The following is a 25,253-nucleotide window of genomic DNA, read 5'->3' as shown; positions in this document are numbered from 1 at the left end:
AAGGAGGTAAGAAAAAGTCAGGGAATCATAGACTCATGAGTCTAATATCAGTGGTGGGCAAGTTGTTGGAGGGAATCCTGAGGGACAGAATTTACATGCATTTGGAAAGGCAAAGACTGATTAGGGATAGTCAACATGGCTCTGTGCATGGGAAATCATGGCTCACTAACTTGATTAAGTTTTTTGAAGAAGTAACAAAGAGGATTGATGAGAACAGAGTGGTGCAAATGATCTATATAGACTTCAGTAAGGCATTCAACAAGGTTCTCCATGGGAGACTGGCTAGCAAAGTTATATTACATGGAATATAGGGAGACCTACCCATTTAGATACAGACTCAGAATGGATGCCTGTGATCAGTAGTGTGCTGCAAGGATCAGTACTGGATCCACTGTTTTTCATCATTTATGTAAATAATTTGGATGTGAACATAAGAGGTATGGTTAGTAAGCTTGCAGATGTAGTGGACAGCGAAGAAGGTTATCTCAGAGTACAATGGGAACTTAATCAGATGGGGCAATGGGCCGGGGAGTGGCAGATGCTGCATTTTGGAAAGGCAAATCAGGGCAGGACTTATACTCTCAATGGTCAGGTCCTGGGGAGTGTTGCTGAACAAAGAGACCTTGGAGTGCAGGTTCATAGTTCCTTGAAAGTGGAGACACAGGCAGATAGGATAGTGAATGAGGTGTTTGGTACGCTCAACCTTATTGGTCAGTGCATTGAGTATAGGAGTTGGGAGATCATATTGCGGCTCTACAGGATATTGGTTAGGCCACTTTTGGAATATTATGCGCAATTCAGCTCTCCCTCCTGTAGGAAGGATGTTGTGAAACTTGAAAGGGCTCAGAAAAGATTTACCAGGATATTGCCAGGGTTTAACGGTTTCAGCTTTTGGGAGAGGCTGAATAGGCAGGGACTGTTTTCCCTGGAGCATGGAGGCTGAGGGGTGACAATATAGAGGTTTATAAAATCATGAGGGGCATGGAAAGGGTAAATAGACAAGGCCTTTTCCCTGAGGTGGGGGGAGTCTAGAACTAGATATCATAGATTTTGAGTGAAAGATTTAAAAGGGATCCAAGGAGCAACTTTTTCATGCAGAGGGCGGTGGGTGTATGGAATGAGTTGCCAAAGGAAGTGGTAGAAGTTGGTGTAATTACAATATTTAAAAGGCATCTGGATGAATATATGAATAGGAAGGGTTTTGAGGGATATGTGTCAAATGGGACTAGATTAATTTAGGATATCTGGTCAGCATGGATGAGTTAGACTGAACGGTCTGTTTCCATGCTGTACATCTCTGTGAGTCTATGAGACAGAGGTAAAAATGTATTACGAATAAACAATTTTTGAACACCCTGTTCCTCCCATGCTGTGAACCCCAGCCTCAATCCCAACCTGAACCTAGATATTCCTTTTCCTCCCCCCATACATCCCAACCTCACCAGCTCCCCTCCCCAAAACCTTGGAACTCGATCAAGAATTTCAGTCTGGACCTGTGCTTTACTGGTAAGCACCCAATGAACAACAACAACAACAACCACTATCACAAGAATATGAAAGAAATTACACAGCACTGAAACAGTTGGACCCCAGTTCTGCAACCTCCACACCGCACCTGTGGTGAATTCCCAACCCCTAACAAGTTCACAGCCTCCGATGATCTCACACCTCCTGCGCACTCTCAACCACCACACCCAATAGCTCTCATATTCCTCACCACCACGAACTCTCATCCCCGATAAGTTCTCACTATGGTATCAGATTCTCACTCCTCCCGAACTCCTACAAAAATCTCAACTCAGTCCTTACCATCCATGAACTGTCACCTCTATCTCCAATACCTTCCCGAACCTATGTACTTGTTGCTTCTTTCATGTGTCAACATCACTCAGACTTCCATCTGAACTAGACTGGAACATGCCTCCAATGTTAAGTTTTGGTTCTGACCTGTACTGAGTGGGGTGTGTGGTGACAGGGGTGAGTGAGAAAGGGAGTAGAGTAGAGGGGAGGCGTGAAGATGGGGGCTTTGTTGAGTGGAGGAAAAAGGGTGGTGGGGAAGAGAGGAGCATAGAGACAGAGGATAGGAAAGAGAAAGTAGGGAGAGAGAAGTGAGCAGGAATGAAGGGAAGGAAAGCAGAAAAGAAGTGCATAGAAAAGGGGATGGAGGGATTCAGACTGGAGAGGGAAGCAGGAGCAGAGTAAAGAAGGGAAGAAAAAGCAGGGAACTGATGGGATATGGGAAGAGCAGATTTTGGTGCTTGATCTCCTGAGCTTCTTGCTGGTTGTGGTGGAGAGTTAGTCATCTGTAAACTCTCCCATCCCAATTCAATGAACAGAATATTAAATCTCAGCCTTGCATTTATCAAAATGATTATTAGGTCAGAGAGTCAAATTCCAATTTTTGGAATTCAGTGTGAACACGATATTGTTTGAGGGGTCTTGTGGTTCAATGGTAGGTGACCCTGTTTGGAATCTGGGTTTAAGTGCCACTTGCCCTGGAGAGGTCTCAAAATGTCAGTATAGTTTAATTAAAAATAATTAAACAGTTCCAGTTTATATTTTTGCTCAGCTAGCTTCAAAAGTAAAGCTTCCATTACTGTCTCCCTAATCTCAGTCACATAGCTCTGCTGGCAAGTGCAAAATTTTCCATTCCCAAATCTTGCAGGCTCTGAGTGAGACTGATAATTTAGTGCTTAAATCTGCTAAGGCCCACAATTACTGGGAACTGGATTGAGACTGTGTACATTTATGTCATGTTTAATCTCTTTACTGCTGAGGGCGGGGGGGGGGGGGGGGCGGTGTGGTGGGTGGGGAGGAAGCATTGATCTCAGTAGCCTGCATTGGACAGAGTCCAGGTTTCAAAGACAAAAATATACTTTTACACCAATCAATGCTGATCAGGCTGCAAATTTTGATTGTGTGAAACATGATGAACCAAGGATGAGTCCATTGCTCTAACTGTTTCATAGGATTCCTTTAACTGAACATTTCTATATTATTGCTATGATGCGTGTCATATTGTTGCATGAATTGGGTGGTTAGCTCAGTTGGCTTGAATGTGTTCCTGTGGTTTAGAATAACATGAACAGCAGTTTGCTGAGATGAACTTGAAACCTGTGTCCTTTCCCTGTCCCTGACAGTAGAAGGATTAGTAACCCACCTACTGGCAAAACGTCATAAAATACAGCTCAGTGTGAGGCTAATGCCCAGACTTTAGGTACAGTGCACATAACATTCTGATAGGGATGTCGTCTAATTGTAGGAGTGTGCTGAAGATTGGACTTTATGGATATTCGCTTCTATCCTTGCTGCTATGATGAGCTAAGGTTTGCTTGAGGGTCTGAGGCAGCAACTCCTCCTGGCCCCAAAGCAGTGGGAACTAACTATTCCCTTCCTTTTCTAGCTGTCGGGTTTTCAGCCCCGGAAAGGTAGCATCAACTCCCAACTGCACTTTGCAAATCTGAATTGATTGATCCATCTTGAAGATGTGGGTTACGCATACTCCACACCATCCACTTCTATAAAATGATGGCAGGCAGACTGGGGGCATGCTTCCTTATTTTTAATTTGCACACAAATGTTGTATGCATTGCTGAAAAGGCCAACATTTATTGTCTATCCTTCACTGCCCTTGAAGCTGAGTATCTGACGAGGTGATTCAGAGAGCAGGCAAGAATTTTGGTCACTCCTTCAGCAAGAATGCATTCAACTTAAAAAAAGGTAACATTTAAAAGCAAAATCTATTTGTGACAGATAATTTTCATAAATTAGCCAAACATTGCCTCCCAGAATTCCACAAAACATGAAAAATCTGGCATATGCAAAACTGAGTGATTTTTTTCAACGTATTTGTCAAGAGTCAGCAGATCACACAATAGGTTTGTGGTTACAAACTGTAGGACTGCAAATATGCCAATTCACCCAAATGCAAACCCACATTCCTGACAAATGCTAACCCCAGAGAACCTTTGTCAGTTAAAGTCAAACTAACCTTACAAAAATAGGATCTTCCCCATCAATGTTGTCTATATGTTAACGGAATATTAATGAAATTGTTACAATATGTAAATTTCCAAACAGTTGAGAAGGACTGAACTGAGGGCCCACTTTTCAAACTTTTTGACTGATCACAATAAAGGCTTAAGGTCTTTTTAGCACGAGGTCATACCTCTCTTGAATTAACATGTAGTAAACTTTTTTTTAAACTTATAGCAAAAAGGAACCAATAATGAGGCTTTCTTGAGTAAAAGAAAGTGTTTGTACCTGCTAACTCTGAGGAAAATAAGGATGTAGAATTAAACATGCAGTCGTTTGGGTGCAGTGACACGTGCAGAATTAAAAGGGAATAGTGTCCAGTACAAAAGTGTAAGGTATAGTATTAAAATTGTGCAGAATAAGGGAAGTGTTGCTTCTGCAAAAGCTTGATAAAATTAGGCTGCGCATGCAAATCCTAAACAGTGAGAAGCAAAAACAGGTAGAATTATCTATGACTAATAAGGCAGAGCAATCATGGAGCAGGATGTACCAGTCGTAGGAGAATAGGAGAAGCGAAAACAGGTGGAATTATCTATGACCTGTGGAGCAGGATGTACCAGTAACAGGAGAATAGTGTGCCAGATGCAGGAGGGATGTGGCCAACGGATGGAATTTAGTTTGGCAGGATGATCGCACGAAGACAGCAAACTATGCCAGGATAGTCACATATAAGGAATGAGATAAATAAGAGTAAGGGGCGACAGGCTTAGAGTAATGGTAGAAGTAAACAGAGGCAGAGTGAAGCTAAACAAAGGTAGAGTGAAGCTAGAGCTTGTGATTGGTTACTTTTGCTGTAGCGCGTAGCCTATGGGGTGAAAGGGGAGGACCGAGAGACACAGCTGAACTGCATAAATCAGAATGTAACCCTCAGATTGAGATGCCTACACATTAGACACCCGTCTTGCAAGTACGTCTCAATAAAATTCGCTGCTTCAGAATTTGACTCCGACTAAAATTTATTGATATGTGAACTTTGTTTCTCACAAAAAGGTAAGAAAATAACACACAGTTTAGAGTCTTTACAGTGCAAAGTGATCATTAAGACAACAAGCATTTTATTGACTAATTGAATTTAAATTCCCTTACTTGCCTTGTTGTAATCAGAATTACAATAGAATGGAATAGTAATTTATTGTCACTTTATTTTTACAAATATAGAATATAATTTAAAGAGTTTAAGTCGCAATACTCTGGTGTCATCTTAATAACAGAAATTATATATATTTTAAAAAATTAAGATAAAGTTCATCTTAGTTCAATTCACAGCTCCAGGTCTCCTGAGATTGAGGAAACCCAATACTAAACCTACTGTAAGGAATCCCAGGCCACCACCAAAGCAGTCCTGGGAAGTTGTTCAGCACTCTAGACTACGAATATCATAACTATGTTACCATTGCATCTTGTAATGCTCAGTTGACTGAAAAGGTAAATGTTATTAACATTAGTGAGACTAAATTTAAAAGAATCTTTTAAATGAGAAAATAAATACATTCACTGCCTGACTTCAAGTATTTTTAAAAAAGGGATAACTGCTGTCCACATTACTTGAGGACTTTTTAAAGCAGTTCAATTCAGCAGGGGCTAATATTTCAAATGTAGGGAATTCCTGGAGAGAAAGTAATCAATTTGTTAAAATATTTGTGATTTTTGATTTTTGGAAGATCAATCGTCAGAAATCCTGTCACCGGACTAATTTCAGAAAAAAAAACTTTTTTAAAAAAAACATGGTGAGAAGCTGTATGATGTTCCACCTTGAAACTCTCAAAAAAAAAACTCCAACATTCCCCTCGAGGTGAAAAGCTAAACTGACAGAATCTAACCGTTTGAGAGAACTTTATGTAAAAGCATTCAAAATTATAAAACATATTATCGTCAAATGTATAATATGTTAATGTTTTCAGTGTATTTTGACATTTAAATAAAAACATAATTAGAAAAACAATGGGAAAAGAAATTTGGGTACTTCGTCCCAATTGATCTTGTTGTCTGTAGGTTTCAGGACCTGGGAGCAACCTTATGGTGATATCGTGGAGTTGGACATCACTGACCATAACAGCAGTGTAGGTGGAATTAAACACTACAATCGACTAAAACCTTAATCTTGAAAAGGCACGTGGACGTGAATACATAAAAAAACACAAATGAGACTTTATCTAAAAAAAGTATAAGGTCAGAACCTATGTGTGATATGATTAACACTAAATACTGCTATACAGAGTAATGTATAATAAATAGTATTGCTTTGAAATCTAAGACTGAAAATGGTTCTTAACCAGCCTGTGTCTAAAACTCAAAGTGGCATTAAACCACAGAATAAAAGAGATCCTATTTATTAAGTACAAATGAATCTCCTCTTCCATGTTTACATATAACTAAACCCCAGTGAATCAGAATATCTACCATTTATGCCATAAGTTACTAAATTGTCGAAATTTTGACTATTTATAAAACAGAGGTTCTATGCAAAAACATTTGGAGGGTACAGTGAGGCACAACACTTGAGTGTGAAAATAAGGAGAAACAGAAACCAACTATAGAAACTGTACGACAACCAGCAATTAATTTCTTTTCCCCAGAACACATCCAAGAATGAACTAGGAGATTGGACAACCACCATGAAAACAATCAGCACACAAGTTAGCAAGACCTCTACAAGTTGAGAACACCTAAATGATATGTTTAGGTCTCAGGAAAGTCAAACTATCATAAAAATCAAGGACGTTTGCAAAATAACCAATATGTTATGCAAATTCTTAAACTCTAATTCTTCCATTTTTAGGAAGTAGTTGCAGGAGTAGGCCATTCAGCCCTTCGAGCCTGCACCACCATTCAATATGATCATGCAATCTCAGTATTTCATTCCTACTTTCTCTCCATACCCTGGATCCCTTTAGCTACAAGGGCCAGGTCCAGCTCCCTCATGAATATGTCTAACCAGCTGACTCAAACAGCTTTCTGTAGTAGACAATTCCATAGATTCACAACTCAGAAGAAATTCTTCCTCATCTAATCCTGAATGGCTCACCTCTTATTTTTAGACTGTGTCCCCTGGTTCTGGACTTCCCCAACATCTTGAACACTCTTCCCACATCTAGCCTGTCGGGATTTTATGTTTCGATGAGATGTCTCTCAACCTTCTAAATTCCAGCAACAATAAGCCCAGGCAATCCAGTCTTCCATCATGTATTAGTCCTGCCATCCCAGGAATCTGTCTGGTGAACCTTTGCTGGACTCCCTCAATAGCAAGAATATCCTTCCTCAGACTAGGAGACTAAAACTACACACAATACCAAGGCCCTGTATAACTGCAGCATGACATCTCTACTGTTATATTCAAATCCTCTTGCTATGATGGCTAGCATGCCATTAACATTCCTCACCACCTACTGCACCTGCATGCCAACCTTTAGCAAGCATTCTACCATGACACCCAGGTCTCATTCTATCCCATCTTTTCCTAAGCTGCCACCATTCAGATAATAATCTGCCTTCCTGTTTTTGTGACCATAGTGGATAGCCTCACACTTATCCACTTTATAATGTATTTGCCAAATATTTGCCCACTCATCCAGCATGTCTAAGTCACCTTACAGCACACACTGCCACCCAGCTTAGTGTCAGCTGCAAATTTGGAGATATTGCATTCAATTCCTTTGTCCAAATCATTAATGCATATTGTGAACAACTGGGGTCCCAACACTGAAGCCTGTAGCACCCCACTTGTCACTGCCGGCCAATCTGAAAAGGACCTGTTTATTCCAACTCTGCTTCCTGTCTGCCAACCAGCTCTCTATCCACGTCAATACATTATCTCCAATACCTTGAGCTTTAATTTTCTTTACTAACCTCTTGTGTGGAACCTTGTCAAAAGCCTTTTGAAAGTCCAGATACACAACAACTATTGATTCACCCTTGTACATGCTACTTGTTACATCCTTAAGAAATTCTAGAAGATTTGTCAAGCATGATTTCCCTTTAGTGATTCCATGCTAACTAGGACTGATTCTGTCATTGCTTTCCTAATGCTGAAAAATTACATCCTTAATAATTGACTCCAGCATTTTCCCCACCATCGATATCAGGGTAGCTGGACTATAATTCTCTGTTTTCTCTCTCATTCCTTTCTTAAAAAGTAGGGTTATATTAGCTACCCTCCAGTCCATTGGAAGACACTTGCAGAGTCTATGGAATGCTGGAAAATGATCACCAATGTATCTGCTATTTCTAGGCCCACTTCCGAAGTAGTCTAGGATGCAGAGCATCAGGCCCTAGGGACTTACTGGATTTTAATGCCATCATTTTCCCCAGTACCATTTCCTGACTAATAAGGATTTCTTTCAGTTCCTCCTTCATGCTTAACCCTCTGTCCCCTTGCATTTCCAGAAGGTTAGTTGTGTCTCCTTTGTGAATTCTTTACAGAAACCAATTATTTGCATAATTTTTTTGTAAGTACCCTAATGTACACATTTTTACTTTAATGTATATAATGTTATCTTGAAGATTATGATAATGGGCAAGCAATCAAGATGCAGCCATTGTACAGTCTAGCTTGCAGCAAGAGGAAACAGAACTCCGCTGTTCTTCAGAGTTAGCCAATGAGCTTAATCGACTCTGATTGGAGCATATTTGATCTTGGACATGTATTGGAACTAATCCTGGTAGGTAAGGGTAGAGAATGGGAGTATAATTACCACAAATTCACATCATGATTAGTAGATCAACGCTAAGAGTGTCTGCCATTGACTGTCACACATAGTAATTAACAATACATATTTCATGCAGTGGTCATAGCCCAATGATATGCTGCAACTTCATACAATAAGCATGAGTTTTAATTCTCCGAAAAACAAAAGAATGTCCTTCTTACAACATTTTTATGAATTGGTCTGGAATAAATTGCAAGCAAATTGGATTCTCACTTACAGGGAACCATACGAATTTAACTGATAAGAACAGCAGGATAAGAACATGCACAGCACACTGGGGAGACAACCTTATACGTTCACTGTTCTGGTGTCAAGATAACAAACTGTTTTCAGCGTCAATTATTCTTTTCACTTTTTAAAATTTTTCACAACTCACTGCAGATAGCATGCTGTAAATCAAATTCGACCATTCATCAAGTCATCACAAATGTGAATAATTAAATCACCAAATTGCCCAGTTATATATAACTGTATTTCGTGTTTAAAAAAACATGAGTTTCACTTTTCATTGACAAGAGTATCATTGTAAATATTGTAATCAAACCTTTTAAACAATAGCACAAAGTAGGGAGATGAGTTGCTAATCTATAATTGTATAACTTAAACAAAAACAATATATGGACAGGATTTTTAAGTTATATAACTTAAACTTTTCTCCTTTTTAAAAAGTCGCACCAAAGCATACAAGACATAAACATTACAGCTGAGAAATAAAGTAACAGGTCAGAGACACAGTTCTGGTACCAGTCTGGATCAGAGACATCAATGGGTCATTTTTGATTCCCCTTCTGACTTTGTTGTTGACACAGGTAAATCAATTCTCTGTTTCACTTCACATGTTGAGAACTTGCTCATTTAGTGTCTCTTAAAATGGTTTTTGCTGAGAGAGTAGCTTACAAAGGAAAGGTGAGAGAAAGTAACTAACTACCAGAAATTTTGTTTTACTTCTCTGTGCAAAAGGGAGTTTGTAGGCTGATTGTTACTGCTGTATTGTCTACACACCCAGCTACAGCCACCTGTCCAGAAGCCAAACAAGAAATTGTTACTATGATGAGTACTGATGAACACATTAAGTGGTGATAATTGATAAACCAATGAAAAGACCGTGTCTGGGCAGAACCCACAATGTGCTCCAGTAACTTGTTTCTAAACTTCAAGGATTCTCTAAATTAGTTTCTCTGGTTAAAGCAGTATCTTTCCGTTTTAGACCAAAAAAAGAGGTATTTATAAATCCTAGATTACTCCAGTGGTACATGGTGAAATGAAGCACAAAAATATATTTACTGAACAGCAACACATTTTTTGTTATTGGGAGGAATTGATAATTCTGCTCTCACAGGAAAATTTACTACAAAGTAAAAGCTCTGTCACTGTACAAAACTGCACAGTTTTATTAGTTCTTGAGTTCATAGTAGCATGGAAACAAACATGAAAATAAATTGCAATTTGATTACAGATACAAATTTCCCTTACATAAACTGGAATGGATTATAATAAATATCAGCCAAATGCTACCAAGGAGTTAAAATACTTCAACTTGAGTTCTTTCCAACTTAAGAGTTGAAATTAAAATCTCTAGGTAAGTGTTACTGACCAGTCCCCAGTCCAGATGAACTTAATCCTAGGGTCTTGAAAGAGGTGGTAAATGCATTGATGATAATTGTCCAACATTTGCTAGATTTGCAAAGGCTCCGTCAGATTATAAAATAGCAAATATTTTCTATTCAAGAAGGGGAGAAAAAAAAATAAACTTATAGGCGAGTTAGCTTGACATCTATCATGTAGAAAGTATTTGAACTGATCATTAAGGTGGTTTTTGCTGTGTACTTAGAAATGCTAAAGGTAAAGGGCAGCATGGTGTCTCAGTAGTTAGCACTGCTGCCTCACAGCACCAGCGTCCCAGGTTCAATTCCAGCCTCAGGCAACTGTCTGTATGGAGTTTGCACATTCTCCCCGTGTCTGCGTGGGTTTCCTCTGGGTGTTCCAGTTTCCTCCCTCAGGCCAGGTGAATTGGCCATACCAAGTTGCCCATAGTGTTAGTTGTATTAGTCAGATGGAAATGGGACTGGGTGGGTTACTCTTCGGAGGGTCGGTGTGGACTTGTTGGACTGAAGGGCCTGTTTTCACACTGTAGGTAATCTAAACAGGAAGAGACAGAATGGTTTTGTAAAGGTAAAATCATGTTCAACCAATTTATTGTAATTCTTTCAAAGAATAACATGTAGATAAAAGGAGGGTCCATAGATATAGTGTATTTAAATTTCCAGAAGACATTTGACAATGTGCCAGATAAAAGGTTATTGTGGACAGTAGGAACACACGGTGTGTTTTTTCAAATTCTATGATGGGAGCTGGCAAGGCCAATGGTTTTTGCACATCCTTAATTGCCTTTGAACTGAGTGTCTTGCTCTGCCATTTCACAGGGCAGTTAAGAAGTAAGTACATTGCTGTGGGTCTAGAATCACATCTAGGTCAGACAGATAAGGATGACAGATTTTCTTCCCTAAAGGGTTTCAGTGACCTTTTAAAACAAGTGTTTAAAACAAGAGACAATAATTCTATGGGACCATAACTGAGATTTATATGATTTATTAATTGAATTCAATTTCCACCAGCTACCATACTAGGATTTGAACTCATGCCTGTAGTGTATTAACATAGTTCACTGAAATTATCACAACACTATTATCTTTCTAAGTAACACAATATGAAGGATAGAGGATTGACTGGCTAGCAGGAAACAGAGAGTATACAAAATGGGTCCTTTTCCAATGGGCAGGATATGACAAATGGATTACTATAAGTGCCTGTGCTGTGACCTCAGCTTTTTACCATTTATATTTAATTACTTGGATGAAGGGAAGGAAGGCATGGTGCTTAATTTTGGTGAAGAGACACAGGTAGAGAGAATAGGTTGCAGACAGCTTTGGGGAAGTCAAGAGGGTGGTAAAAGTCTGACAGACAGAGTATAATCTGAGAAAATCTGAACTTGTTCACTTTGACAGGAAGAATAAAAAAAAAGGTACTTACATGGAGAATGATTGTAGAACTCTGAGGTGAGAGAGATCCAGGTATTCTAGTGAATGAGTCACTAAAACTCAGTATGGAAGTACATACACATAATTAAGAATGCTACCTTTAATTACAAGGAAGAATTGATTATAAAAGTAAGAATGATTCAGGGAATTAGTGCATCATCCAGACCTGTGTCCCTTAAAATATTTTAAGAAGGTAGTCTAGACCCTAACTTTTTCTTATTTTTAAGGTTGATGTGAAGTGCATGCCCCAGATGTGATGATGCGACTGATCAAACTACCCAACGTCAAGCAAAACACAGTCTATTTCAACACTATAGTTAGAATACAAACAAACAAAAGAGAAATTTAGACTAAATGAACTATTGGAAAACTTAAGTGAATAATAGACTAAGTACCTAATGCTAACTAACTGTTCCAATATAGTAGTATCCCATAAACACCTTCCTTGGCGGAAAGGTAAATTCACACACAGATTCTGATATGCAGTTCTCCAATCCAGGAGAAAACAACATCAAAAGAGATTTCAGAGAAAGCAACAACTCAGAATCATTTATTGATGCTTCAAACCCTTCAAACAGCTTCTGACTGCTATAGCTAAAAAAAACTAGAAAGCCTGATCTATGAGAACTTGCCACACCCTTTTCATTGTTATAACTGTTTTAAAAGAAACCTAAAGGCCTCCTAAGTTATTTACTTTAGCTACTTTCGGTACCCAGGTTGGCACATATGTCTTTACAAACTCACTTAAAAAAAAACACAAGCCAAAATAACCTTTTTTAAAATGACAGCTTCGTCACGAGTGAGACTGCATTTTGAGTAGAGTACACTTTTAGACCTCTTTTGTCAGAAAGAATGTAAATGCATTGGATATGATTCAGAGAAATATTACTCGCCTGATACCTGGAATGAATGGATTGTCTTGTGAAGGTAAGTTGGACAGACTGAGCTTATTTGCACTGTAGTTTAGAAGAGTGAGGGCTGACTTCACTGAAGTGTATAAGATCCTGAATGGTATTGACTGGGTGGAAGTGGAAAGAATGTTTCCTCATGTGGGTGAGTCCAGAAATAGGAGCACTCTTTTAAAATTGGAGACTCCGTTTTTAGAGTGGAGTATAGGAGAATATTTTTCTCTCAGTGTGTTGTGTGACTTTGGAACTCTCTGCGTCAGAAGGCAGTGGAGGTGGCATCATTTATTTTTTTTTAAGATGGAGTTAGATAGATGTGTCTTAGGCAATGGAATCAATGGTTATCAGTGTTAAGTGAGAATGTGGAATTTGAAACGTAAGCGGACGAGTCATGATCTTATTGAATGACAGATTAGGTCTGTGGGTTGAATGGCATACATTTGTTCCTTGATCATATGTTAATAAGAATTCCTCAGTGGTGTGCTGTGGCAATGCAATTTTGAACTCTATACTTCTAAGCAATACCTTGGGAGATGGTGGTATAAATGTCACAGGACTAATAATCTAGAGATAATGTTCTGGACATGTGGGTTCAAATCTCCCACAACAACAGCACATGTAACTTAAATTGAATTAATGTATATAAACCTGGAAATGACAGCCAGTTTCACAAATGATGTCATGAGATAGATCCCTAGTTCACTAATGTCTTTGGATCTGGCTGACATGTGACCTCCAACTAAGGTTTAAAATGCATGGAGGTGATAGATGAATTTTCCCCTAAAGTTTGCAAAATGTCTGGCACAATTCAATCATGGATGTGACCAATGGGAGAAAAGTTAACCCTGTATGTAAAATGGTCAGAATTCTGAGCTGCCCCTCTGGTCAGAGACTATCTCTCTCCTGTGTTTGCTGATGCTCATGTGAATGTTTCCAAAGCAAGCACAAGAGAGAACTGTTGTATTTGGGTCTGAAAGGGTTAATACTCAATTAGGTGTCATAAACAACACCCACTGTAATGATGCCACAGAAACTCAGTCAGATTAAAGAAGCAACTAGTAGGAGACAGACCTGGAATGATAGTCTGCTCCTAAAGTCTTATAAAAAAAAGTAGCAATATCAGACATATTCATGTAATCTGTAAATAGTTGCAGCAATGCTCATCAAGACTGTTTTAGATAGAATAGAATGGTGAATGCTGTAAACCATATTTGACCACTCTGGACATGAAGGAATCCACACAAACATTATCAATGAGCTTGAGATTGGAGGAGTACTGAGCAGTTAGAAAACAAGTGTCTGCAGTATGGGAATTGCCAGGGAGCTCAAGCTACATGTTTCCTCGTTTGGACCTGCTTTTTTTCTGTGGGCCACGTCTTTTGTTGGAATTAGAGATAGGAAGGAAGGGGCTTCTGCTGGGGAGAGGGAAGAGGGGCCACAAAACAGGTGAGATTTGGGAAAAAGGTAGTTCCAAAAGATGAGGTTTAAGGATAGGGCTGCAAGAAGTGTTTGAATGGGGAAGAAAGCAACTAGATGAAGTTGGGAGTGGGGGGAGGCTTCTAAATCAAGTTGGGAAGGAGGTATCCCAGGTGGATGGAGAAGAAAGGGCATACAAAGGAGATGAGAGAATGAAGAGATCAGCAGGATGCAAAGGGAGTGGGAGCAGAACTGGAAGTCTTGAATGGGCTGAGAAATAAGAGGTAATGAGTTGGGCAGGGAGAATAAGGTTACAAGAGAGGGAACAAAGTGAGGCTGTGGGGTGGTCAAGGGAAGGTGAAAAGGACAGATAACAATTTTAAACCTGACAACAAAGAGACACTCCGCTAGCTGGGAGCCAGAAAATCTTTAGGTTACAGAGTAATATGGAACCTATTGTTTAAAGCTGCATTCAGGATCTACTTTAGAGGGGGAATATTTAGTGGTTGTGTATAAATGTGAGATTCAAATTTAAAATACAGTAAAAAGTGTAGTAACTGACAGGTTAAAATCTTCCAACCTTGTCTATATGTGATGAAGAGACCTCACCAGTCTGTGTTTAGGCAATCGCTTTTTGCGTGTCGAAGTGCACGCCAGTTTGTAACAAATGTTTGCTCTTAGCTTATTCCTGTTGTCTTGTACCAGTTTGAATACTATGATATTGAGAAAATGAATGCTCTCCTTATGTGATTATAGCTTTAATTTTAGTGAGAAGTTGATAATTGTTAAGGTCATTCTTTAGGAGATTGATGAATTCTTCTAATGCTGTTTCTGAGAGTTCAAATACCCCATGTATCAACACAACATAGAAGCTATTGTTATTACATGACTTCATCACCTAATAAATGAGTTAGTGAGAATGAAAACAGTCCCTGAAAACTAAAAAGCAGGCACTGAAAGTCAAAAAGTAGCCATTGAAAAAATCTCAAGAAGAGCTTTTGAAAATTAAAATTACTTTAGAGTCCTTTCCATACTATGTGTTTGAGTGACAAGGAAGATAGGTCATAGACAAAAATAATAGACAATTAGAAAGTCACAGCTCAGCCCATGACCTTTTTTCAAATGGCACAATAAGCTCAAGAGGCAGAATGTCCTATTCCTAGTTCAAACTTATAAGTTCAATTATTCTTATTCACTAATGCGATGTAAGTGTCACTGGGTGGGCCGGCACTTATTATCCCTAGTCACCCTTCAGAAGATAGTGGTGAGCTGCTTTCTTGAGCGTCTGCAATCCATGCTCTGTGGATTAATCCACAATGCTGTTAGGAAGGGATTTGCAGGATTTTGACCCAGTGACACTGAAAGGAACGGCAATATATTTCCATGTCAGGATGGCGAGTGGCTTGGAGGGGAACTTGCAGATGGTGGTGTTCACACATACCTACTGCACTTGCCCTTCCACGGGGAACTGGTCATGGATTTGGAAGGTGCCTAAGGATATTTGGTGAATTTCAGCAATGCATCTTGTAAGTGGTGCACAGTGCTGATACCAAGTTTTAGTGGTGAAGGGAGTGGATGTGGTGCCATTCGAAACAGGCTGCTTTGTCCAAGGTAGTTTCAAACTTCTTGTTAAACATGAGTAAGAAAAGCTCTTTCTAATTTGACCCCTCAGGTGATGAACCATTATTCCTCCATCATGAGCACAATTTGAAAGAACAACTGAGGATGGTGAAGATACAGGGTGAACCTGGGTCAATGTCCATTACCAAAAATGACTTGTTGGCACCACTACTGACCATCCTAAAGGACATTTCTACATCTGAGGTGAGTGATGAGGGAACAAACAAGACATAAAAATCTACTGGATCTTTTCTCACCAATCTATATATTATATGTGTAACTATACATAATGATATAGGTATGAGTGATCACTGTCGAGAGTGTGGTGCTGGAAAAGCAGAGCAGTTCAGGCAGCATCCAAGGAGCAGAAGAATTGATGTTTTGGGTGAAAGCTCTTCATCAGGAATGAGGCTGTGAGTTGAGGGGTGGAGAAATAAATGGGAGGGGGATGAGGCTGGGGGAGAGATAGCTGAGAGTGTGATAGGTAGTTGAAAGTGGGGGGTGATGGTGATAGATCGGAAAGGAGGGTGGACCTGATAGGTGGGAAGGAAGATGGAGAGGAGGACAGGTCATGAGGGTGGTGCTGAGTTGGTAGGTTGGTTACTGCACAGCCCATGTGAAGGCAAAGTCACCTCTATGCTGAGAATACCATCACGGCATTACAACTGGGTTAAATGGGGTAGTTTCAAGGCAGACCTACCAATTCAAAACTGGGCATCCATGAGGCATTTCAAACTATTAATAGCAGCAGAATTGTATTCAGCATAATCTGTAGTATCGTGCCCTGACATATCCTGCACTTTACCATTACCATCAAATCAAAGAATCAACCAAGGTACAGTGAAGAACCACATGCCAGGAGCAGCACTAGACCTGTATATAAAAGTGAGATCAACCTGGTTATGCTCCAAATAGGACAATTCGCAGTCAAAATCAAAAAAGCAGTATGCAATAGATGTAGTTAATCCATCCACAAATATCAGATCCAAGACTGTATCGTGTCATATCCAGTTGTAAACTGGATTCCTCCTACTCAATAACAGTAGGAGGAGGCTGAAAAATAACACCCTCTGCAAAAGTGGAAGAACCCAGTACATCAGTGCAAAGGATAAGGCTGAGTAAATTTCCACCAATCTTCAGCCAGACAAGTCGAGTGGATGAATTCGTGTCTGCCTCCTCCTGAGATCCCTAGCATCACTGTTGCCAATCTTCAAGTAATTTGAGTAACTCCAAACAGAACCAATAAACAATGAAGATACTCACTACTGCAAATGTTATGGGCCTTGATGATTTACAGGAAATAGTTCTGAATGTGTGTTCCAGGACTAGCTGAATCCCCAGCAAAGGGTTTCCTATTCAGCTACAACACTACCATCTACCGAGCAATGTAAAAGATTGCCTAAGTACATCCAGTCCACCAAGACACATCCAATCCAGTGAATCATTGTCCCATCAGTCTACTCTGAATCATTAATAAAATGATGGGCAGTATCTCTGGCAATGCTACCAAGTTACACTTGCAAAACAACTACCTGCTCACTGACACTTTGTCTGGGTTTTGCCATAACATCTCATCGCCAGACCTCATTATAGCCTTGGTCAAAAATTGGACAAAAAAACCTGAACTCGAGACCTGGTCAGAGTCACTGCATGATTTGAAAGCAGAATTTCACTAAGTATGTTATCAAGGGGCCCTTGTAAAATTGGAGGCAATGGTAATTAAAGGAAAGCTCTCTGTTTATAGTAGTCATCTACAACACAGAGCAAGACAACTGCAATTGTTGGCAGTCAATCGTCTCATCCCATGATATCACTAAAGGAGTTCCTCAGGATACATATTTTTGAGTTAACCTGTTCAGAGATGTTATTACATACTAATCCCATGCTAACAACATACTGGAGAGCTACCATTGACCAGAAGCTGGACAATACTGGGCATTAATGGTTGGCACAACATCATGGGCTGAAGGACCTGTTCTGTGCTGTACTGTTCTATGTTCTATTTAAATACAATGGCTACAAGCATGGTTAGACACAGGGAATTCTGCAGTGAGTAATTCACCCTCCACCTACAGGTACAAGGAATATGATAGAATTTTCTCCGCTGGATGAGTGTGCCTCCAACAGCATTCAAGAAGTTTATGGAATAATATTGGTGAAACATTGTTATGGTGTTAAAGGGATTTTCTTCCTCGCAGTTCGCCATTTAATCCTGATTGTTGCAAAGGGACGGCATTAGGCTATCTGTTAGTTACTACCATTGCTGGGATTCAGTCTGCTCAGTTGGCTGGGCAATTGATTTACTTAGCAGAGTAATGCCAATAATATGGATTAAATTCCGATATCTGCTGAGATTACCAGGAAGGATTCTCCTTCCCAATCTCTTGGTGTCTCTCTCTCGTGACAAGGCAGCCCTGTGGTCTGGTATAACTATGGTCCCTTAACTTATCATATAAATCTATCTTCTATAAAACATTAGCAATGTTTGAAGCTACTGCTTAACCTTCTACAAACATGTTTTAATGTACAGATATACTTAAAATGTAGTGAGTGTGCTATGACATAATCTCTACTGACAAAGGTCATGCAAAGGGGATTTCTGTCATCAGTTCTCCTAACAATGTATTTGTTTTGTGATCTCAAAACAAAACAAGTGACCTAGCCATTTTAATTATTAAGGTCACTTCCTTTATAATAATTTTGGAGAATGCAGTGACGGAGAGAGATCTGTGTATCCACAAATCACAAAAGCTTAGTATGCAGGTGCACCAAGCTATTAGGAAGTTAAATGAAATATTCCTTTGTTGCAAGAGGATTAGAATATAAAAATCAGAACATCTTGCTATACTGTAAAGGACATTAGTGAGATTTTACCTGCAGGAATACATACAGTTTTGGACTTCTTACCAATGAAACAATATACATGTATTGGAGGCAGTTCAGATAAGATTCACTAGTTTGATTCCTAAGATTGTCTTATTAGGAAATATTGAGTAGTTTGGACTCATGTTCATTGGAATTGAGAATGAGAGATGAACTTATTTAAACCTCTATGACCCTAATGTGGCTTCACAGACTAGATGCTGAATGTTTCCCATCATGGGAAATCTAAAACTTCCAAAATAAGATATTTCTAATAAAGAGAGAGATGTGAAGGAACTTTTATCTGAGTAGACAAGTAAGTAGAGTTAAGAGTGGATCAGCCATGATCTTGTTGAATGGCTCCTGTTCATGTGGTTTTTATGATCTTATAATTTAAAACTATGAACATATTACATTTTAGTTTAAGATACTGCTTTGTAGTTTCAAACCTTATAAATGTTGGACCATATCCAATCCTGTTAATAAAGGCCGCCCTATCAGAAGTAATAGTTTAAAATCCAGTTATAGCTAATTAATCAAAGAGTGTCCAAAGAAATAACTAAACATTAAGGCTAATTGCTCAGTACAAAATGCGCTCATTTCGTATTGTCATGAATGACTTTGAAAGTATTGGCACATAATGTGCACTGGTTTAGATAACGATCACTGTCAGGTAATGGACAGTATAGCATTGTGACTTAGTCTGAGGAGTGGTAAGGGTGTTGCATTGTGCAAAAAAAATGGTTTAAATTCAAGCCTTTCAAGGAATGGCTAAGTGACATCTGTCATTATTAACATATCATAAATGTGTACTGTATGATAAAATGCATAGCCCGAGTTAATTTCATGGATATTGATGTCCTGGCAAATATCACGGGCTGAAATTGATCAAATTGGCTGGGGTGAGTTTGGGTCCACAGAATCTGTAGCCGAATATCCTTTGATATATTCCTGACTGACACCAGAAAATGAGCTCCATTTTACTGTGTAGTCTGTGCCACTTGGCCCGGAGATGGAGCACATGCATTTGCTCAAAAGTTGAGTCTTTCTGTGGTCAGTGGATATTGCAGGGACTGGTGGACATTGTTGACAGAATTTGTCAACAATGCTCATCAGTGCCTGCAATATCGACTGGTCACAGAAGGGCTCATACAATTATTCAATTCTGTCAGTCTTATTTGTCACACAGTTTACTATTTTTTAATTGTGTCCCTTTTGTTAACACCTTATATCTAATGACACTGGATTGATTAGAAAACAAAGCTGGCATATAATTGACAAAAAGGACATCAATCCCTGGAAAGGAAATCAGATCCATTTGGCAAAAGACTAAGCAAATTTGTACGCTTGTACCACGCCCTCGGTAATGTAGAGTTAGAGAGTCATAGAGATGTACAGCACAGAGACAGACCCTTCGGTCCAATTCATCATTGCCAACCAGATATCCAAACCCAATCTAGTCCCACCCCTGCCAGCACCTGGCCCATATCCCTCCAAACTCTTCCTATTCATATACCCATCCAGATGCCTTTTAAATATTGCAAGCGTACTACCCTGCACCACTTCCTCTGGCAACTCATTTCATACACATACCACCCTCTGCATGAAAAAGTTGCCCCTTAGATCTCTTTTATATCTTTCCCCTCTCGCCCTAAACCTATGCCCTCTACTTCTGGACTTCCCCACCCCAGGGAAAAGACTTTGTCTATTTATCCTATCCATGTCTCTCATAATTTTATAAACCTCTATAAGGTCACCCCTCAGCCTCTGATGCTCCAGGGAAAACAGCCCCAGACTATTCAATGTCTCCCTATAGCTCAAATCCTCCAATCCTGGCAACATCCTTGTAACATCTTTTTTTGAGCCCTTTCAAGTTTCACACCATCGTTCTGACAGGAAGGAGACCAGAATTGCATGCAATATTCCATAAGTGGCCTAACCAATGTCCTGTACAGCCGAAACATGACCTCCCAACCGCTATACTCAATACGCTGACCAATAAAAGAAAGCATATCAAATATGCTTTTCACTATCCTATCTACCTGCAAGTCCACTTTCAAGGAGCTATGAACCTGCACTCCAAGGTGCATGTATAAATGTATGGTTATCCACTTTGGTGGCAAGAACAGGAAGGCAGATTACTATCTAAATGGAATAAATTTAGGTAAAGGGGCAGTACAGAGAGATCTGGGTGTTCTTGTACACCCATCAATGAAGGCCAGCATGCAGGTACAGCAGGTAGTGAAGAAGGCTAATAGCATGCTGCCCTTCATAACAAGAGGGATTGAGTATAGAAGCATAAGGGTTCTTCTGCAGCTTTACAGGGCCCTGGTGTGACCACACCTGGAGTAGTGTGTGCAGTTCTGGTCTCCAAATTTGAGGAAAGACATTCTGGCTATTGAGGGAGTGCAGCATAGGTTCACGAGGTCAATTCCTGGAATGGCGGGATTACCTTACACTGAAAGACTGGAGCGACTGCGCTTGTATACCCTTGAGTTTAGAAGACTGAGAGGGAATCTGATTGAGACATATAAGATTATTAAAGGATTGGACACTCTGGAGGCAGGAAACATGTTTCCGCTGATGGGTGAGTGCCGAACCAGAGGACACAGCTTAAAAATAAGGGGTAGACCATTTAGGACTGAGATGAGGAGAAACTTCTTCACCCAGAGAGTGGCGGCTATGTGGAATGCTCTGTCCCAGAGGGCAGTGTTGGCCCAGTCTCTGGATTTGTTTAAGAAAGAGTTGGATAGAGCTCTCAAGGATAGTGGAATCAAGGGTGATGGAGATAAGGCAGGAACAGGATACTGATTAAGGATGATCAGCCATGATCATATTGAATGGTAGTGCAGGCTCAAAGGGCAGAATGGCCTACTCCTGCATCTATTGTCTATTGTCTCTTTGTTCAGCAACACTCCCTAGGACCTTACCATTAAGTGTATAAGTCCTGCTAAGATTTGCTTTCCCAAAATGCAGCATCTCGCAGTTATCTAAATTAAACTCCATTTGCCACTTCTCAGCCCATTGGCCCATCTGATCAAGATCCCGTTGTAATCTGAGGTAACCTTCTTCACTGTCCACTCCACCTCCAACTTTGGTGTCATCTGCAAACTTACTAACTATACCTCTTATGCTCACATCCAAATCATTTATATAAATGACAAAAAGTATTGGACCCGGCACCGATCCTTGAGGCACTCCACTAGTCTGAAGAACAACTCTCCACCACCACCTTTGAGCCAGTTCTGTATCCAAATGGCTAGTTTTCACTGTATTCCATGAGATCTAACCTTGCTAACCAGTGTCCCATGGGCAATCTTGTCGAATGCCTTACTGAAGTCCATATAGATCACACCCACTGTTCTGCCCTCATCAATCCTCTTTGTTACTTCTTCAAAAACTCAATAAGTTTGTGAGGCATGATTTCCCATGCACAAAGCCATGTTGACTATCCTTAATCAGTCCTTGCTTTTCCAAATACATGTACATCCTGGCCCTCAGGATTCCAACAACTTGCCCACCACCAATGTCAGGCTTACTGGTCTATAGTTCCCTGGCTTGTCCTTACCATCTTTCTTAAACATGACTGACAGAGTCTGACTTGTATTGTTAAATGCAGATTAAAACACAACAAAAGAGGGTGGTTGGTATTGTAGAGATGGTTCAGTCAATCACCTGTGTCGTTGGCAAACATTCTGGTAGGATTCCAGCTGAAATGGCTAGCTGCCATTACTATCTATCTATCAGGTATGGGAGTGGTCCTGACAGATGGATACTGAATAATCAAAATTCTCTGTCAATCAAGCAATGTTGACGGCAGAGTTTCCTGGGGTGGAGAGAGAGATAGAGAGTGTGTGTGTGTGTATATGTATGGTGTGTGTGTGAGCAAGAGATCAGACTGGTATTGTGTGTCTAAGTGGATGTGAGAGAGAGAGTGTGAGGTCAGGCTGGTATTGTGTGCGTATGTATGCATGATCAGATCAGTACCTTGTGTTTATGTGTGATCAGACTGGTATTGTATGTTTGTGATCTGACTGGTATTGTGTGCGCGGTTAGAGCAGGCGTGTGTGTGTGTGTGTCTAAGAGAGAGAAAACAGACCAGTGTGTATGCACGTGTGTGTGTGAGAGAGATCAGACCACTGTTTGTGTGTGTAAGATACACTAGTATTGTGTGTGTGTGTGTGTGTGTGTGTGAGAGAGAGAGAGATCAAACTGGCATTGTGTGTGTCTGTCTATGCATGATCAGACTGGTATTTTGTGTGTGTGTGTGTGTGTGAGAGAGAGAGTGAGTGTGACAGAGAGATCAGACTGGTATTGTGTGTGCATGGGTGACCAGACCAGTATTGTGTGTGTGTGTGTGTTCAGGCCTGAATTGAATGTGTGTATATTCAGACCAGTATTGTGTGTATGTTTGTGTGAGAGAGAGAGATCACACTGGTATTGTGTACATGTATATGTGTGACAGAGTGAGGCAGAGATCAGACCGGAATTGTGTGTGAGATCAGACCAGTGTTGTGTGTGTGTGTGTGTGTGATCAGACCGGTATTGTGTGTGCGTGTGATCAGGCCGGTATTGTGTGTGTGTGTGATCAGGCCAGTATTATGTGTGTATGTGATCAGGCCGGTATTATGTGTGTGTGTGAGATCAGGCCGGTATTGTGTGGGTGTGTGTGATCAGGCCGGTATTATGTGTGTGTGAGATCAGGCCGGTATTGTGTGGGTGTGATCAGGCCGGTATTGTGTGTGTGTGTGTGTGTGTGTGTGTGAGTGTGTGTGTGGTGTGTGTGTGAGATCAGGCCGGTATTGTGTGTGTGTGTGTGTGTGATCAGGCCGGTATTATGTGTGTGTGTGAGATCAGGCCGGTATTGTGTGTGTATGTGATCAGACCGGTATTGTGTGTGTATGTGATCAGACCGGTATTGTGTGTGTGTGTGTGATCAGGCCGGTATTGTGTGTGTGTGTGTGATCAGGCCGGTATTGTGTGTGTGTGTGTGATCAGGCCGGTATTGTGTGTGTGTGAGATCAGGCCGGTATTGTGTGTGTATGTGATCAGGCCGGTATTGTGTGTTTATGTGATCAGACCGGTATTGTGTGTGTGTGTGATCAGACCGGTATTGTGTGTGTGTGTGTGTGATCAGTCCGGTATTATGTGTGTATGTGATCAGACCGGTATTGTGTGTGTGTGTGTGATCAGGCCGGTATTGTGTGTGTGGGTGTGATCAGGCCGGTATTATGTGTGTATGTGATCAGGCCGGTATTGTGTGTGTGTGTGTGTGTGATCAGGCCGGTATTGTGTGTGTGTGTGTGTGTGTGATCAGGCCGGTATTGTGTGTGTGTGTGTGATCAGGCCGGTATTGTGTGTGTATGTGATCAGACCGGTATTGTGTGTGTGTGTGATCAGGCCGATATTATGTGTGTGTGAGATCAGGCCGGTATTGTGTGTGTGGGTGTGATCAGGCCGGTATTGTGTGTGTGGGTGTGATCAGGCCGGTATTGTGTGTGTGGGTGTGATCAGGCCGGTATTGTGTGTGTATGATCAGGCCGGTATTATGTGTGTATGATCAGGCCGTTATTGTGTGGGTGTGATCAGGCCGGTATTATGTGTGTATGATCAGGCCGTTATTGTGTGGGTGTGATCAGGCCGGTATTATGTGTGTGTGTGATCAGGCCGGTATTATGTGTGTGTGTGTGATCAGGCCGGTATTATGTGTGTGTGTGTGATCAGACCGGTATTATGTGTGTGTGTGTGTGTGTGTGTGATCAGACTGGTATTGTGTGTGTGTGATCAGGCCGGTATTGTGTGTATGTGTGATCAGGCCGGTATTGTGTGTGTGTGTGTGTGATCAGACCGGTATTGTGTGTATGTGTGATCAGGCCAGTATTGTGTGTATGTGTGATCAGGCCGGTATTGTGTGTGTGTGTGTGTGTGATCAGGCCGGTATTATGTGTGTGTGTGATCAGGCCGGTATTATGTGTGTGTGTGATCAGGCCGGTATTATGTGTGTGTGTGATCAGGCTGGTATTATGTGTGTGTGTGTGTGATCAGACCGGTATTATGTGTGTGTGATCAGGCCGGTATTGTGTGTGTGTGTGTGTGTGATCAGACCGGTATTGTGTGTATGTGTGATCAGGCCGGTATTGTGTGTATGTGTGATCAGGCCGGTATTGTGTGGGTGTGATCAGGCCGGTATTGTGTGTGTGTGTGTGTGATCAGACCGGTATTGTGTGTATGTGTGATCAGGCCGGTATTGTGTGTATGTGTGATCAGGCCGGTATTGTGTGTGTGTGTGTGTGTGATCAGGCCGGTATTATGTGTGTGTGTGATCAGGCCGGTATTATGTGTGTGTGTGATCAGGCCGGTATTATGTGTGTGTGTGTGATCAGACCGGTATTATGTGTGTGTGTGTGATCAGACTGGTATTGTGTGTGTGTGATCAGACCGGTATTGTGTGTATGTGTGATCAGGCCGGTATTGTGTGTATGTGTGATCAGGCCGGTATTGTGTGGGTGTGATCAGGCCGGTATTGTGTGTGTGTGTGATCAGGCCGGTATTGTGTGTGTATGTGATCAGGCCGGTATTGTGTATGTGTGATCAGGCCGGTATTGTGTGTGTGTGATCAGGCCGGTATTGTGTGTGTGTGTGATCAGGCCGGTATTGTGTGTGTGTGATCA

The 25,253-nt window shown here is 40.8% G+C and overlaps 1 long non-coding RNA gene across 1 annotated transcript in view; it reads right to left on the bottom strand.

Moving 5' to 3' along the window:
- The window catches only part of LOC140482058 (uncharacterized), an 87,692-nt gene that overhangs the window by 48,702 nt on the left and 13,737 nt on the right, over positions 1-25,253 (bottom strand). The window lies entirely within an intron of this gene.

Source organism: Chiloscyllium punctatum, chromosome 10 (assembly GCF_047496795.1).
Source record: "Chiloscyllium punctatum isolate Juve2018m chromosome 10, sChiPun1.3, whole genome shotgun sequence".
In the NCBI taxonomy this organism is placed as follows: domain Eukaryota; kingdom Metazoa; phylum Chordata; class Chondrichthyes; order Orectolobiformes; family Hemiscylliidae; genus Chiloscyllium; species Chiloscyllium punctatum.
This window is presented reverse-complemented; position numbering and strand designations above follow the sequence as displayed.